This window comes from Rhinatrema bivittatum, chromosome 9 (genome assembly GCF_901001135.1).
Source record: "Rhinatrema bivittatum chromosome 9, aRhiBiv1.1, whole genome shotgun sequence".
NCBI classification, from domain to species: domain Eukaryota; kingdom Metazoa; phylum Chordata; class Amphibia; order Gymnophiona; family Rhinatrematidae; genus Rhinatrema; species Rhinatrema bivittatum.
In genome coordinates, this window is record NC_042623.1 from 41,303,021 (window position 1) to 41,320,069 (window position 17,049).

General features: G+C 48.1%; 1 protein-coding gene across 1 annotated transcript in view; it reads right to left on the reverse strand.

Moving 5' to 3' along the window:
• The window catches only part of CCDC146 (coiled-coil domain containing 146), a 393,451-nt gene that overhangs the window by 342,800 nt on the left and 33,602 nt on the right, over nt 1-17,049 (reverse strand). The window lies entirely within an intron of this gene.

A 17,049-nucleotide genomic window follows, 5' to 3' on the forward strand; every position in this document is an offset into this window, starting at 1 on the left:
CATATGATTATCAATCCACTAAGCTAATTTTTTTAAGTAAAATGTATCTTTTTTTTTTAATTTGATATTTTTATTTCAGTATGCAAAGCTTTTCATGTTCTAGAACTTGGTCAAATTAATAAAAATACATTTATATCACACATTTTAACAGAATGTTCAAAATATATTAAAAAAAAATTTTCAACTAAGAAAAAAGCTTAGTTTTACAAGACTCATTTTACTATTTAATTAATGCATTTTAATCTTGCCTAGGGGATATATGAGCTGTAATATTTAAAATATATTTATGCCTGAAAATTATCAATACAATCCAGATTCCCACAAAAAATAATTTAAAACTTCATTTGTATCCACTAATTAAGGATTGTTGGACCATTTAATTGCCAGGGATTAAATTAATTAAATCCTTGGTCTACTTAGTCAAATGGTCCCTTTTAATTATTCTTTAAAATTTTCTTTTTGCAATAATTATTCATCGAACTCTGATGCAAAAACATAGGAATAAACTTAGCTGAAAGTGCCAATTCCTTCAGTAGCCCCAACATGGTGCCGTGTTTTGAATTTTTCTGCATCAGGGGAAGAGCCAACTCTTGTTTTATTAAGCACCTCCATCAATATAATACATAGTACAAAAAGAAAATTAAAAAAAAACTAAGTAGACTAAGGATTTCATTCATGTAATACCTGACATTTAAAAGGTCCAATAATTCTTAATTAGTAGATACAAATGAAGGTTTAAATTATTTTTGGTGGGAAACTGGATTATATTGATTTAATTTTTCCCATAACTGTTGTTTTAGGCTCTCTTTTGCTCAAAATTATCAATGACATGCCTGCATCTCAAGCAGTGCTCCCTCATAATGTGTATTGATTCCACTGGGTAAGAAATCTATGCCCTGGTGTCAATCACGTAACATCTAAGACAGGGCTTCTCAAATCTGTCCTGGAGACTGTTAGAAAAGCTCTGTGTTAGAGCTGAGAGTTAGCAATCTGTAATGAGTCTGTGTTGCGGGCTCCTGAAAGAGGGAGGAGTTAGCAATCTGTTAGGAAAGCTCTGATGCTAGGTGTTAGCAATCAGTTAGAATCTGGTATAGTTGTGGGTGGATCCCTGGGCTGGAGGCAGATGACCACGCCCCCGGGAGGATATCCCGAGAGGGACCACCGGCTAGGCTTGAGTATGGAGACAAGACATACATTAGTTCTTTTATTAAACAGGTTTTTGAAACCACCAGAGGTGGCAGTAGTGAGCAGGTATGCCTGGCAGGGCAGTAGTCCCTTAGGTACTGAAACAGCGATCCCAGGATGGCTGAGCTGTTGAGAAACTGTAGAAAGTGAGTAGGCAGAGTTCATGAACAGAACTAGATGACAAAACTCACGTAAGGTCTCAAGGAAGCTCAGGAGCTGGAAAGGTTTAGGCCCTCGAGGAGCGAGTACCTGGTTCCAGGGAAAGTTCTGAGAGAGCGATGGTAACTCACAATTGTTTGTAGCAGCGATAGCTTCCAGGCAGTAAAGAATCTTCAGAGTGTCCAGGAACATAGGCCCTCGAGGAGCGAGTACTGGTTCCTATCTATAATCTGAAAGTAAAGAAAAAGAGCGAGGCCCCCGAGGAGCGGGTACCTCTGGAAAGTCCGAGGAGGCAGAGTAGCTTGGACAGCCAAAGCGAGTCCTTGCTAACTCAGTTTGTTAGCGATATCAGAGACCTTTAAATATTGGAAGCAGATGACATCATCTCAGGGGGACGCCTCTGAGATGAGGTTCGCGCTCTTGCTGGTACTTCAATCAGGGCGTGCGCACGCACACGCCCTGAGTCTTCAGGCAACATGGCGGATCTGCAACACTGAGCCGGTCCGGGGACGCCGGAGGGAGACAGCATGGAGATGCCGCGGCAGCCAGCTGTCCATCAGACCTGGAGGGAGTCGCTACAGAGGTAAAGAGGGAGGAGTGAGGGCGTCGAGCAGTGACGGTCACAACAGAGACCCCATAGCCAGCCGGTTTTCATGATATCCACAATACATATACATGAGATAAATTTGCATGCACTGGAAACCCAGCATAGGAATTCTACCTCATGCATATTAATTATAGATATCCTGATAACCAAACTGGCTGTGGGGTCCATAGGCTAGATTTGGAAAGCCCTGTTCTAAGACTCTAGAGTGAGAACTATAGATAAGCTACCCATCTTAGCAATTCATTCACAATCACTGGCACAGGATTTCTTATTATAAGTTTTTCTATTACAGTATTTTAAGGACAAATTGATAGACACACTCACGCCTCCAAAAGGTTTCTACCATGATGGCACTGAATCCCTCAGCTGGAGTGACACTGGGGTGAACTGCAAAGTTCCCAAGTGTTGCGTCCGTTGCTGCTCGACGCCCTCACTCCGCCCTCTTTACCTCTGTGGTGACTCCTTCCGGGTCTGATGGACGGTTAGCTGCCGTGGCGTCTTCTTGCCGTCTCCCTCCGGCGTCCCCGGTCCGGCTCGATGCTACGGATCCGCCATGTCCCTGATGACGTAGGGCGCACGCGCGCTCCGATTGATGTACCAGCAAGGGCGCGAACCTCGGGGGCGTCCCCCTGAGATGACATCATCCGCTTCCAATATAAAAGGTCTCAGAATTTGCTAACACATCGAGTTAGCAAGGGTTACCCTACGTAAGCTACTCTGCCTCCTCGGACTTACCAGGGGTACCCGCTCCTCGGGGGCCTCGCTCTTTTCTTTACTTTCAGATTACAGATAGGAACCGGTACTCGCTCCTCGAGGGCCCATGTTCCTGAACACTCTGAAGATTCTCTACTGCCTGGAAGCTATCGCCGATACAGACATTTGTGAGTTACCATCGCTCTCTCAGAGCTTTCCCTGGAACCAGGTACTCGCTCCTCAAGGGCCTAACCCTTTCCAGCTACTGAGCTTCCTAAAGAACGTATGTGAGTTTTGTCATCCAGTTCTGGCTATGAACACAGCATACCCTGTCTACTCACTATCTATAGTTTCTCTACAGTTCAGCAACCCTGGGATCGCTGTTCCAGTACCTGAGGGACTTCAGCCCTGCCGGGCATATCAGCTCACTACTGCCACCTCTGGTGGATCTACTAACCTGTCTAATAAAAGAATTATCTGTGTCTGTCTCCGTACTCAAGCCTAGCCGGTGGTCCCTCTCAGGATATCCTCCTGGGGGCGCAGTCATCTGCCATCGGCCCAAGGATCCACCTATCTACATTCCTCTACTGCTGAGTGCCCTCTCCAAGCACTCCGCTGGTAACAGATTGCTATTCCTTTCCATCAGGAGTCTTCAGCAACAGATTCATTACAGATTGCTAATCCGCAGTCTAAAACCCTAACAGATTGTTTACTACTCCCTCTACAGGAGTTGAGCATATCAGATTGCTACCTCCTCCTTCCACAGGAGCAGATTCATTACAGATTGATAACTCCTCCCTTCTTGAGGAGTAGATCATAACAGTTTGCTAACTCCTCCCTTCCTCAGGCGTCAAAGCATAACAGATTGCTAACTCCTCCCTTCGTAGGAGCTAGTTCATAACACCAAGCCTACTGGGCAACTACCAATCACAACCCCCCCCCCCCCCAAGAAAAAGTCTTACTTAAAAAAACCTGCTAGGTTCCCTCCACAAGGGACAAGAACTTTGAGAAGAAACTTAGGATTTCATCTAGTTTTTTGAGAAAGCAGAGTTGTTTACCAGTAACAGGTGTTCTCCAAGGACAGCAGGATGTTAGTCCTCACACATGGGTGACTTCATCAGATGGGGCCTGGCACAGAAAAAGTTTTGTCAAAGTTTCTAGAAATTTTGACTGGCACTCTGAACATGCCCAGCATGCTGCTAACCACTTGTCCACGCGGGGTCCCTCTTCAGTCTCTTCTTTTCCGCGGAATTGTTGCCACACGATTTTTGGAGCTCGCGCTTCCTTTTGCAAACTTAGCCATCTAAAGTGTTTTTTTGGCACTTTCAGGCATCGAGTAGGGTCCTTCACCCTTCCCGGTCTGCGATCGGTAAGTTTTTCGGGTCATTGCAGTCAATCGCCGACGGTATCCCTTTGACAAATGTTTTTCCGTGCCGGGCTCCATCCAATGATATCACCCATGTGTGAGGACTACCATCCTGCTTGTCCTTGGAGAAACCTCTTTCCTCAGGAACGAAAAGGTAAAATAAAATTCCTCCCAACATAAAAGACAAAAATGAAAGAATCAGCAATCCCAGCAACTCTCAAAATGAACATCAAGGTATTTGATCTGCAGATCTAAAGCAGGAGAGATGAAGACAAAACCTCCTTTTTTCCTGAACACTCCTCAAGTTTTCAACTTCTTCACTTCTAGCAACATTAGGGATCACTTACCGGTACTACTAAAAGCTGGATTGGACAATTGCTGCAACTTCCAGTAAGTGTGCTGTGGACAGAGGGTACATCTCTCTGGTCTAATTTGTCCAGTATGTCCCTTCTACAGGGACACACTCCTTATTAAGCCTCCCTTTGGGGGCCTTATCTAAGAAAACTGAGTAGAAAGAATAAGTCTCCAGAATGCCCCTGGGCACTGCATATTGGCTACTGAGAAAAATCTTTAAAAAATAAGGCCCAGTAACTGCCCTTGCTTACAGGGCTACACTGTTGCCCTATGTAATAAAAGAAATGTGTTGCTTTTTAAGCAAAAATCCACTCAAGCTATAGGGTTAAAACCAAATTCGCTTTCAGAAGTGGTTTCTATTTTGTCTTGTAAGGTTTTTGGAAGGCCGACCGGACCCAGTGTCCGGTCGGACAGGATAATGTGGGCCCAGGCGCACTCGGAGAGCGGGCCCCGGTCCACAGCGGCAGGGGGGGGGGGGGGGAAGGTGGCAGGAGTAAGGCGGTTAGGTCAGCAGGAGGGCAGGGGGTGAGGGGAGGGGGTTGGAGCGGAGAAGTGTTCAGCTTCGTAGCAGACAGGTGGGGATTGGAGGAGATGGCCGCGTTGCCAGGGTGCTGGCCGGCCCTGATTGGCCGGCGGGAAATCCTGTGAAAGGGGTGGGGAGTCTGCCGGGGTTTGCGCGGCATAGGCAGGGGGATCGAGCGATGGCTGCCCGGCGGTCGTGCGGCTGATTTCCGCTTCGGTTTTTCTGTCTGTTCTGGTTGCCTGCTAGCTCAGTGCCCAATGGCGGACGAGTCGCAGAAGCTGGAGGACGCAGAGCGAGATCATGTGTTCCCGCTCGGGCCGGAGTCGGAGGAGGTGGCTTGGGTCCCGGGGGAAGGCAAGGCGGCGGACGCTGAGCCCGAGGGTGTGAGAGGCGGCCTGGCAGTCCTGCGAAGCGGCCTGGCAGTCCTGGAGCGGGTGAGCTGGGGCAACGAAATGGCGGGAGGCGGGGCTGGCAGAAGCGGGGAGGCCGGCGACCGGGGGATGCCACTGGGTGGCAGCGGTGAGGGGTGTGACGCGCCGTTTGGCCTGGGGCCTGCTGTTCCTTTGCGAGGGGTAATTAGAGGGAGGGGCACGAGGGTTCCTAGGTCCCGTTCGCGGGGGCGTGGTGGGGGGTCCAGGGAGGTGGCGATGGCTGGAGGTGAGCTTGGCCTGGAGGTGCCTGCGGGACCAAGGGCCTTGGGGGGAGGGGCAGGAGTGGCTAGAAGGGGGATGGAGGGCGCCGGGTTAGCTCAGGGGGGGGGGGGGCTCGGAGGGGCCTTTCGAATTGGATGAGGTAGGCTTTGGGGGTATTCTGGTGCCGGATGCGCCGGGGCTCCGGGTTTCTGTTCGGGGGCGGCGGGGTCGAGGATCGCTCCCGGGGTGGTCGGAGGAGTCCTTTCCTGGGGAGGGTCTCGAGCCGCGGGCCTCCTTGTTCAGTGATATGCGGGCAGAGGGGGCTGGGCAGGGACACTGGTTCCGATCTCCGGTGCAGCGGGAGGGACTGGTTGCTGGGTCAGGGGGTTCGGCTCCCAGGAGAGGGGTGGCTCTTGGGCGGGGTCGCAGTCAGAGCGTGGCAGGGCAGCTCCTCCGAGCGGAGCCGGGGGGTGGGGGTGGCGGTCTGTCGGTAGGGCCTCGCGCCGAGGGTTGGGGCTCCCCGGCTAATTCGCTGTCTGGGGGTCCGGTTGGTCAGAGGCGAGGGGGTTTGGCGGGGGAGGCTCGGGGCGGGCCTGAGGGGGTCGGCTGCCCCGTGAGCGTGCCTGGAGTTCCTAGTACTGGGCTGCAGGGGGAGCGGGGCTTCGGACCAGGTGTGGTGCCTTCTCTCTCGCCGGCTGTGGTTTCTTTGCAGGCGGCCGGGGCAGCTGAGGATTGGGAGGAGCCGAGTACGTCTCAGCTTGAGGACTGGCGGACCGCGGCGCCCAAGGCTAATCAGAGAGGGCAGGCTGAGTGGGGGACTGTCCCAGGATCGGCGACGGTGGAATCACCTTCGCCAGGTGAGTTTGTCATTTTCCCTAGGCTTGATCCGGGGGAGGCGGTGAGGGCGATCGGTGCAGAGCGGGCCGGGGAAGGAGTCAGTATCGGTGGGGGGCAAGTCCGGGGGCTCGGGGTTCCACGCAGCAGGGACGCCGTGGCAGATGGGACTATGACGGGGGCGGCGAAGCAGGGTAAGGCCAAGAAGAAAAGGAAGCGGGCGCGGTCTAGCTCATCAGATTCATCGTCGTCTTCCTCTTCGTCTTTGTCCTCTACTTCTTCTGACTCGGTGGCGAAGTACGGGAGGCGGAGAGGCAGCGCGTGGGGCTCCCGCGTTGGTAGCCCTTACGGAGTTATGGGAGGAGGTGCCGAGATCAATCCGGAAGAGGATTTGGCGTAGACAGTTCATCAATATTTTCCAATTGTTGGAGGGGCGTCGTGGTAGGCGAAAGGGGAAGAAGAAGCGCGAAAAAGGTAAGCGGTTCCCGGGCGCGCAGCAGAAGGTGGCGCGGAACCTTCATAACTGGATGCGATCTTTTTTGCGCTTAGCGAGTGTGGTGGGACACCGGGACCCGACCCAATACGGACCCTTGTTATCATACGCGGACGCGATTTTGGCGGCGAGCAAAACTTATGAAGGTTGGTCGTGGTTAAACTACGACGAGCGCTTTCGCGACCGCATGGAAGAAAACAAATTCATGTCGTGGGGTACCCAGGACGTCGGATTGTGGCTGACGCAGATGGCTGCTAAGGTGTCCGCGGGTGGTTCGGGGCTAGGTGCATCTACAGGGGGCAGTACGGCGCGGCCCTTTCGGAAAGAGTTACCCGCGGGCGGTGCGGTTAAGGCCGGGTTGGGGCGCAGCGACGTGTGTTGGCGATTTAACCGGGCCACATGCATCTTCCCCGATTGTAAATTTCGTCACGCCTGTTCCTCTTGCGGGGCGGGCCACCCCGCCGCAAGGTGTGGTAAGCGGCAAGGGGAGGGAACCGCCACCGTCCCGGTTGCCAAGGGCCCGGGCAAGTGAGTGGCCGAGGATGGCGGCCACTCCTATCCGGATAGCGGCAATGCTTCCGTGGCTGCAGTGCTACCCGGCTGCGGGGGCGGCAGCGTTGCTGACGCAGGGTTTTACTGTTGGTTTCCGGATTCCGTGTACGGAGGAGGGTACGGTGGGGGGTGGGGTCAATTGTCCGTCAGCGAAACGGTTGGTTTCGGTGGTGAGAGACAAATTGCAGGCTGAGATTGTGCTCGGTCATATAGCGGGTCCGTTTGAGGTTTCTCCTTTCCCGGATTTGGTCCTGTTGCCTTTAGCAGTGATCCCAAAGAGGGAGGTGGGGAAATTTCGACTGATACACAAACTCTCGTTCCCAGAAGGCGGGTCGGTGAATGATGGTATCCCCAGAGAGCTGTGCACGGTTCGGTATGCCTCTTTTGATTCAGCGGTGCGTGTGGTCAGGCGAGGCGGCCCGGGTGCCTTGTTGGCTAAAGCCGATATAGAGGCGGCATTTCGGCTCTTGCCGGTTCATCCGGAAAGTTTTCATTTGTTGGGTTTTCTCTTTCAGCAGGCGTTCTACTTCGACAAATGCATGCCGATGGGTTGTTCCATAGTGTGTGCCTATTTCGAGGCGTTCAGTTCGTTCCCCCATTGGGTGGTGGGGAGGCGGTCCAGTTCTCGGGACATGGTGCATTACTTGGATGACTTCTTGTTCGTCGGCAGGGCGGATTCGGGTGATTGTCTACGATTGCTGGGCTGTTTTCAGGGGGTGGTGGACAAGTTCGGGATCCCCCTCTCGGCCAACAAGACGGAAGGTCTGAGTACAAAGTTGGTTTTTCTGGGGATCGAGTTGGACTCAGTAGCCATGGTATCGCGTTTACCGGCGGATAAGGTCGAGCGATTGCGTGGCTTTGTGCGGGAGGCGTTGTTTCGGCCCAAGCTGTCGCTGCTGGAGCTGCAATCTTTGGTGGGCAGTCTAAATTTCACTTGTCGAGTATTCCCTATGGGCAGGGTTTTCTTGCGGAGGTTGTCTCATGCTATGTCAGGGGTCTGGAAGCGTCATCACCGGATTCGCGTGTCCGCACGGCTGCGGGAGGACTTGCGGATCTGGGACGATTTCTTGGTTGCTTTTAATGGGTCTGCGTTTTGGCAATCGAGCCCGCTTTCCAATCATGAATTGGAGTTGTTCACAGATGCGGCGGGTTCCAGACTCCTTGCAGGTTAGCGGCGGGGGTCCACCCGGGTTGGCTCCTTGCAGGTGGGCGGCGGGGGTCTGAACCCGGTGTGGAGTGCTGGGGCATCGAGCCGGATGGCTGGTATTGACTATCCTGCCGGGGAGCAGCAGATGGCTGGGGGTTTGGATGCTGAAATTGTAATGTTAATTCTTATTCTCAGGGCTCGGGCCTCTATGTTGTTAATAAAGATGCGGCCTTATTTACCCAAGCTGTGGTGTGATGTATTTTTTGGAATGTAAAAGGGCGGTTGCGAACGAGTGATGTCCTGGATGCCCATATTATTTTTTTTTCAAAAGATACTAAAGACATTTCCAGTGAAGACCTCACCCTAAACTTGATGTATGGTATTTGTTAGCAATTTATAAACTATTGTTTTCAGTCCCCATCACCAAAGTCTGTTATTTTCTATTGTGACTGAAATATAAACTTCCAGCAAACAAAAGCCAATTTTAGTGAAGAAGGTGTTTACGAGATCTCAGAAGATAAGAGATTTTAAGGTTCCTCATTTACTGCACACAGCCTTTTGCTAATGAGTGCAGCCACCTAGTGCCCGACCAGCTTATTTATTTATTTAATAATTTATTTATTTGTAGGGACCTTCATTTTCATTTTAGTTTTCCTGGGAATGTATCAGTGTTTATTACAACAAGAACAAAAATTATATTTATCCAGAAAAATTATGTTACTTTTTTCCACTGATTTCTCCTGTTTATTTTCTTTCTGTAATAAATCCCCAGAAAAGATAAAATAAAAAACGGAAAAAAAAGGTTCCTCTGTATTTGTTACATTTGATTTCCAGATTTCCTGTCCTTTATCGAAGACCTCACAGTAACTCACCATGTATAACCACACCAGAACAACTAAAAGTCATATCTTACAGCATTTTGTACTAACCTCCCTCTCACTCCAGCTGATGCTGGCAAGACTTAATTTCAGACATGTGCACTGCATGTGGCAAGACCTTTCCCAGACAGTGAATGAATTCTGATAGTATTTGATGGCACTGATTGCCACTTCTTGTTTATTCAGACCCAGGCTTTATCTCTGGTTCTAGAGAAGTTCTGTGTGTGAAGATAAGGTCTGGTTGGGCCTACTTATGTAGTGTTCTGGGGTGGGGCCTTGTTAACCTCTCACCTTGCAATACAGATTTTGGCAGTTCTTCCTGCTTCCAGGATTTGCCCCACTGAATACACAAAGATAAGTGACAAGACCAACAACCATAATATGTGCATATTGTGTTTTTACGTCTGCCAGGCCATCTGATGGGCTCCCACTTCCCACCTTGAGATAACACTTCTCTTGGTTAGAATATCTGAACACTGAAACAATTAACCCACAAATTATCATCAAATATATGGAGTGCATCCAGAATCAATTGTGTTAAACTACAATAAGTGAGAAATATGGATTCTTGTCATGATTTCTGGGTGCTGTTTGGAGTGTCACTGGTGCCCTAATGTAATGAGCTGCAGGTACATTTGCACACATCAGCCTACATGTACAGATTTACCACAATCTCTGACCATCTCAACATACGTTCACCATCTGGAGCTTGCGTTTTACTTCTTGAGCACTGGAAAGGCAAGACAAAGAATCTGAATTCCAGCACAAATGCAAGGAAATCAAAACCAGACCTGTTAGGTCCCAAATCAGACAAGAATAAAAAGTATCAGGACTCGCAGGGTAGGTGCCAAAGTTCACCATACCACTATTCTGACCATGCCACCAACAGGCCATGTATGAGAAAACAAGTCCATTTTATGCAAGCTGCGTACTTTTGACAGAGGAACATTTAGGAAAAGAAATCTTCCATTTTTTTATTTTTAGTAGTTCTGCTAAAATCTTTGTCTTTCTGCATAGAAAGGAAGTTCTCTTCAGGGCCCTTGCCTTGGCAAAGCAACATCTTGCACATTCCCTGGACCAGTCTAGACTTAGGAAGGGTCATTTTATTCCCACATAGTGATAAAGTCTGGGTGTACATTGTACACGCAGGTTTTACCAAGCATTTTCAAAGCAAACTTATGCGCATGAGTTTGCTTTGAAAATTCTATGGTGATTGGCCAATTATGCACACAGATTACTTTACACAAAGATCTTCATCTCGCAGGGCATAACTTGTGTGGGATAACTTATACACAGACTTTTTAAAATCAAAAAGTGTGCGAGGAAGACTCAACTCAGCCCCAACTCCGCTCCCCAGAATGCCTCTCCTCAGTGTGCGTAAACGTATGCGAGAAACTGGGTAACACATGCACTAGCCCCTGATCAATTTTCAGAATGCTACTTACATGCAGAAAACAGGGTTTAATGTGCCCAAGGCACTTTGAAAATCAAACCCTAAATGATGTAAAGGCTTTTTATCAACTTCAGCAGGTAAAAGAAGGAAGAAAGCTTGAAAAGTAACAGTTTCCTACTGATTCTCTTGTCTTACATTTTCTTTCTCTACCTAGTTCTCAAAAGGAAATTGTCATACAAATTCAACCACTAGCATTGTGTCAGGTCTTTCTTCCATCCCAGCTTCCTGTACAGGAAAGATGCTAGTTACAGCTTCCTTCTGAGCTTCTTCCAGTGCTGGTCTGTTGCCACCATAATGGGTGCCATCATATAAGTAATATCCGACTCATCCGTTCAGCTCCAAGAAGAGGAGTCTGAGCTAAGAATCAAAATTTGACCTCCCTTGGCATCACACAGCGCTCATCACTGTGACACTTGGCCAGCCCTAAAACATCTGTTGACCACATTCTCTGAAGCTCGGTGCCAGATGTTAATTTCTAGATACAAGCATAGCACGCAGTCTTATTCCTATGGCAAGCTGTGGTGCGCACAATTAAAGATACTTGTGTTCAGAACCTTTAACTATCTGGGTCTCTGCGTAGGAAACCCTTGGTTACAGTCAGGACAGCAAAAAAAAAAAAAACACAGGGAAAAGAAATGTATTAAAGCAAGCTGCAAGCATCGCACTGTATGACACAAAGTGAAGATGGTAATAATAGTCCTGCACAGATTATAGAAAAAGAGAATGGATTATGGAAAACAAATTCAGAGCAGATGCTCCAAAGTTCATTTTTATGCAGAAGATTGAAGGGGCTCTGTTGCTGCCAGTTCAATGTCAGCCCATGCGGAAATGGGGTACTAATGCCAAGAAACAAGCCTTATGGGACCGAATGTCTTTCATTCTTTCCTCTCTAGAGTTCTTAGGTTCTCACAAATGCCAAATAGGCTAAACAATTTCTCACTCTGGCAGAAAATAATGTTAAAAAAAAAACCTCTCTCTGCATACTTGTCACTCTTCAACTTTAGTCCAGACATCTGAAAAGTCGGTGCTGGACAGATAGCTGAGGGACGAGAGAACTGTCTGAAACTGTTTTTACAGATGAAATCAGATAGCCATGAACTACAGACTGATGCTAAAAATGATGCCAGAAATAATCTAATTTTTGTTTTAAAGTGGGAAAAAAAGGAAATCTAATTTCAAAGTGAGAATACTATAAATTATGTTGAGAAAGTCTTAGAGCCTACAGCCTCAGTTACTAAGAGCTAGTAAATAGGATGTATAAAGGCACAATTGCTCTTAAGAGATTTTTCTCAATTAACATCTATTCAAAACAACCGACATAAATCTAATTCAGTCTTTAGTTTTGCTACAAAATTCAATTTAAAAATGTAAAGGGTTTTCAAAGGCAAGGTAATAGGTTACAGCACACCACTGTCAAAATTGATGGAAATATGAACTCAAGAAAATAGCAACAGGTGCAACAGGTGTTCTCCGAGGTTAGAAGGATTTTAGTCCTCACACACAGGCGACATCATCAGATGGAGTCCTGATGCAGAAAACTTATGTCAAAGTTTCTAGAACTTTGACTAGGCACACTGAGCATACCCTATACCACTCATCCACACAGAGTCCTTCTCCAGTCTTGAAATATAGAATTATGATTAAAATAAAAAACAAGAGAAACCCAATTCCACGGAGTGGCGGGTGGGTTTCATAAGGACAAACATCCTGCTGTCCTTGAAGAACACATGTTACAGGTAAGCAACTCTGTTTTCTCCAAGGACAAACAGGATGGTAGTCCTCCACATGGGTGAATCCCTAGCTACAGGCTGCTCCCCAACACAAAGGGGGACCAACTGACCCTACTAGGTGCCAATGGGCACAACAACACCGGTGCTGTTTGTAACAGAGGGGAAAACAGCCTAGACCTAAACAACAGGCTTAGGCGGGAGAGTTGGGTTCCACACCTCAAACAGATTTCGAAGGACAGACTGGCCAAACCTACTGTTGCATTGGCCATCCTTATCCAGACAGTAATGGGATGTGAATGTGTGGAGAGAACTCCATGTCACAGCCTTGCAGATCTCCTTCATGGGAACTGCTCGCAAATGGGCCACTGACATTGCCATGGCTCTGACAGAATGAGCCTTGACCTGACCCCCAAGATGCAGTCCCACCTGGGCATAAAAGAAGGAGATGCAATCTGCTATCCAATTGGATAGTGTCTGTTTGGCAACTGCAATGCCCAACCTATTCTTGTCAAAAGAAATAAAAAGATAGATCTATGGGCTTCTGTTGCTCCAAATAGAAGGCTAAGGCTCGCTTGAAGTCCAAACTGTGCAGTGCTCGTTCACCTTGGTGCGAATGGGGCCTGGGAAAGAATACTGGCAGAACGATTGACTGGTTAAGAAGGAAACCTGTCACCACCTTAGGCAGGAACTTTGGGTGCATACGCAAGACCACCTGTCATGATAAAATCTAGTGTAAGGTAGATAAGTCAATAAGGCCTGGAGCTTGCTGACCCGGCATGCTGAAGTGACTGCCACCAAAAAAATAACCTTCCAGGTCAGGTACTTCAGGTTGCAGGTGTGCAGTGGCTCAAAAGGAGCTTTAATTAGCTGAGTTAACACCACATTGAGGTCCCAAGACACAATGGGAGGCTTTAGGGGAGGCTTCAAATGAAGCAGGGCCTGCATGAAATGTACAACTATAGGCTGTACAGAGATGGATCTTGGTGGTAATCGCCAATTGCACTGAGATGAACTCTAATGGAGTTGATCTTTAAGCCAGCTTCCGATAGGGTAGGAGGTAGTCAAGCAGTTTTTGTTTGGGGCAGGAGAACGGATCTAGGGCATTCTGCTCACATCACACAGAAAACCTCCTCCACTTCAGTCCATAGGACTTTCTAGTGGAAGGCTTTCTAGAAGCCACCGGGACCCGAGACACATCCTCTGAAAGATCAAGCGGCTGTAGGATGAACCTCTCAACATCCAGGCTGTGAGTGACAATGCCTGGAGGTTGGGATGACGCAGCCTGCCTTGATCTTGCATTATGAGATCAGGGGATGACCCCAGACTGATTGGTTTCTGGATGTACAACTCCTGTAGGAGTGGAAACCAGATCTGTCTCGGCCAATGAGGGGTATGAGGATCATAGACCCACTATCCTCGCAAAGCTTCAAGAGAATCTTTGCCACTAAGGGAATCAGAGGATATACATAAAGAAGACCCTTGCCCCAATGACAGGCGAGGGCGTCTGAGGCTGGTTTGCTGTCTGACCTGTACAGGGATCAGAACCAAGGCACCTTCCTGTTGCAGGGGGACATGAACAGATCTATCTCTGGGCTCCCCCAGAAGCAGAATATTCTATATGCTACCCTCTGGTCCAGGGACCACTCGTGTGATCTGAAGGCTCGACTCAGCCTGTCCACTACCACATTCTCTGTCCAGGCCAGGTACATGGCCCTGAGCACCATCCCGAGGGACAGGGCCCATGACCAGATCTGGACTGCTTCCTGACACGGAAGGTATGATCCCATGCCTTCCTGCTTGTTGACATACCACATAGCTACTTGTTGTTGGTGTGGATCAGGACAACTTTGTTGGACAGCTGATCTCTGAAAGCCCATAGCACATATTTGATCACCCGAAGCTCCAGGAAGTTGATTTGACAAGAGCATTCTGGGCAGACCAGAGACACTGATTGCTGAGCCCATCTACATGAGCTCCCCACCCCAGGGTGGATGCATCCATGGTTAGGACAATCTGGGAAGGGGGACTTTGAAGCAAGATCCCCCATTCCAGATTTGAAAGTACCCGCCACCAGGATAATGAGTCCTGGAAAGACAGGGTGACTCTGATGCAATCCTGGAGGCTGTGAGTGGCCTAGCACAATTGCAACCTCAGGATCCACTGGGGTCTCTGCATGTGTAAACGTGCCAAGGGAGTGACATGGACAGTTGTGGCCATATGGCCCAACAGCCTCAATGTGTGCTAGGCTGACGCCTGCTCTGTTGGATCTCTGCCGTGATGGTTGTCAAGGTGACAGCTTTCTGGCGAGGCATGGAGGCCTTGGCCTGAGCCATGTCTAGCAGGACTCCTATGAAGTCCAATTGAAATGACAGGCAGAGATGGGAATTTGGATAGTTGAGAACGAATCCTAGTGACTCCAACACCCGGAAGGACCTGGTGGTCTCTGCCTGAGACGTGCTCTTGACCAGCCAATCGTTCAGACTTGGGAAAACATACACTCCCAGCCTATGGAGGTGCGCCACCACCATGGCCAGGCATTTTGTGAAGATCCATGGGGCTGACGCGAGCATGAACAGCAACACCTGGTACTGGAAGTGCTGTTTTCCCATGACAAATCGGAGATACTTCCTGTGACTGGGGAAGATCTTGATATGAATGTATGCGTCCTTTAGGTCCAGGGAGCATTTCCAGTCCCCTTTTTGCAAAAGGGGGATCAAGGTGCCCAGGGAAACCATCTTGAACTTTTCTTTTCTTAGAAACTTGTTCAAGGCCCTTAGGTGTAGGATGGGACGAAGTCCTCCTGTTCTCTTTAAAGCATCCTAGTATCCACCCCCACTCCCACAGAGAAGCCAGACATCCAGGATTCAGAATCCCAGGAAAAATTGGATTACAGTGGTCTCTGGCAGAATAAGGCCTATGATGAAGAGACACCCACTCTCCATGCTGGTATCCTTACATAATGCATTTTCTGTATTGGAAAATGAAGAAGTCCAAATAACAGAATATGAAAAGATGTCTGAAAGGGAAGTAGTGACCCAATGCACCCAGAAACCCTTCAGAGTGATTAAATGTCCTAAAAGAATGCTGCTTCTGCTGGGGGATTTAATCATCAAAAAGGAATCAATTTGGGAACTCATTATGATGGGGACACAATAGTTAAATGCCTTCCAGGATCCTCACCTAACAGAAATATAAACAAGGTGGTCAATGCAATTATAGAAGAAAGCAAGAAATCTGATATCAATGTTATAATCCATCTGGGGACCAAGGACCTTGCTAGAAACGATGCCCATAAAGTACAGAAAGATTTCCAAAATCTAGGGAAAAAAATTAGACACCTGCAAAGACTATTGGTTTTTTTCAGAAGTATTACCTGTTCTTGGAAAGGTAAAGGAAAGGTCATGCCATATAGATAACTTCAATGCCTGGCTCAAAACCTGGTGTAAAGAATGTGGATTTGGATACATTGGAGGCTGGGGCCATGTATGGAGCAATAAAAGATTATATGGTTTCTTTTTCTTTCTAATTTGTCAATGGCAGGAAAAAGAATGCTAAGTGAAAAATTCAGATCATACATTATAAGGCATTTAAACTAAGGAACAGGGATGGCAGGAGGTGGCCAGGGAACTTGGCATGTTACCCCCAAGTAAAACAGGAAAAGGGAAGAGAAAGTAACAAAATCAATCATTTCAAAAATGTAGAAAAGTTGACTGGAAAATTATGACTACAAATGCTTGTAGTCCGGGTAACAAGATCCAAGTCTTGCAGGCCCTATTGGTGGAGGCAGACTTGGACATTGTTGTGGTTATGGAGACATGGTTCACTGATTCTCATGCTTGGGATATGGCCATCCTGGGCTGTAACTTACTAAGAATAGACCAACTGGAATTGCAAGGGAAGTGGGGTGGAGAAGAAGCACTGTGGATCATCCTAAAAAAAGAAGATGGCACTTCCTTTTGTACTGGTGTGATCTATAGGCCACCGACTCAAACAGAAGAACTAGACAGAAAACGCAAAGAAGACATCCAAAAGGTGGGAAAGAAGGGCGAAATGCTGCTCATTGGAGATTTTAATCTGCTGGATGTGGATTGGAGTTTCCCTTCTGCAAAATCTACGAGAAGTAGAGAGATAGTGGATGCCCTTCAAGGGGCTCTGTTCAAACAAATGGTAATGGGACCAACGAGAGAGGCTGTGATACTTGATCTAGTGCTTTCTAATGGAGCTAATGTCTCAAATGTTGAAGTCAGAGCTCACCTGAGCACCAGTGATCATCAGATGGCATGGTTCAATTTTGCAAATAAGATACAGAGAAGACACATGAAGGCCCAAGTTCTGAATTTCAAAAATACAAACTTTGTCGAAATGGGGACATACCTAGAGGAAGACCTGGAAGACTGGGAGTAAATGGGTGAGGTGAAACAACAGTGAGCCGAGTTAAAAGGA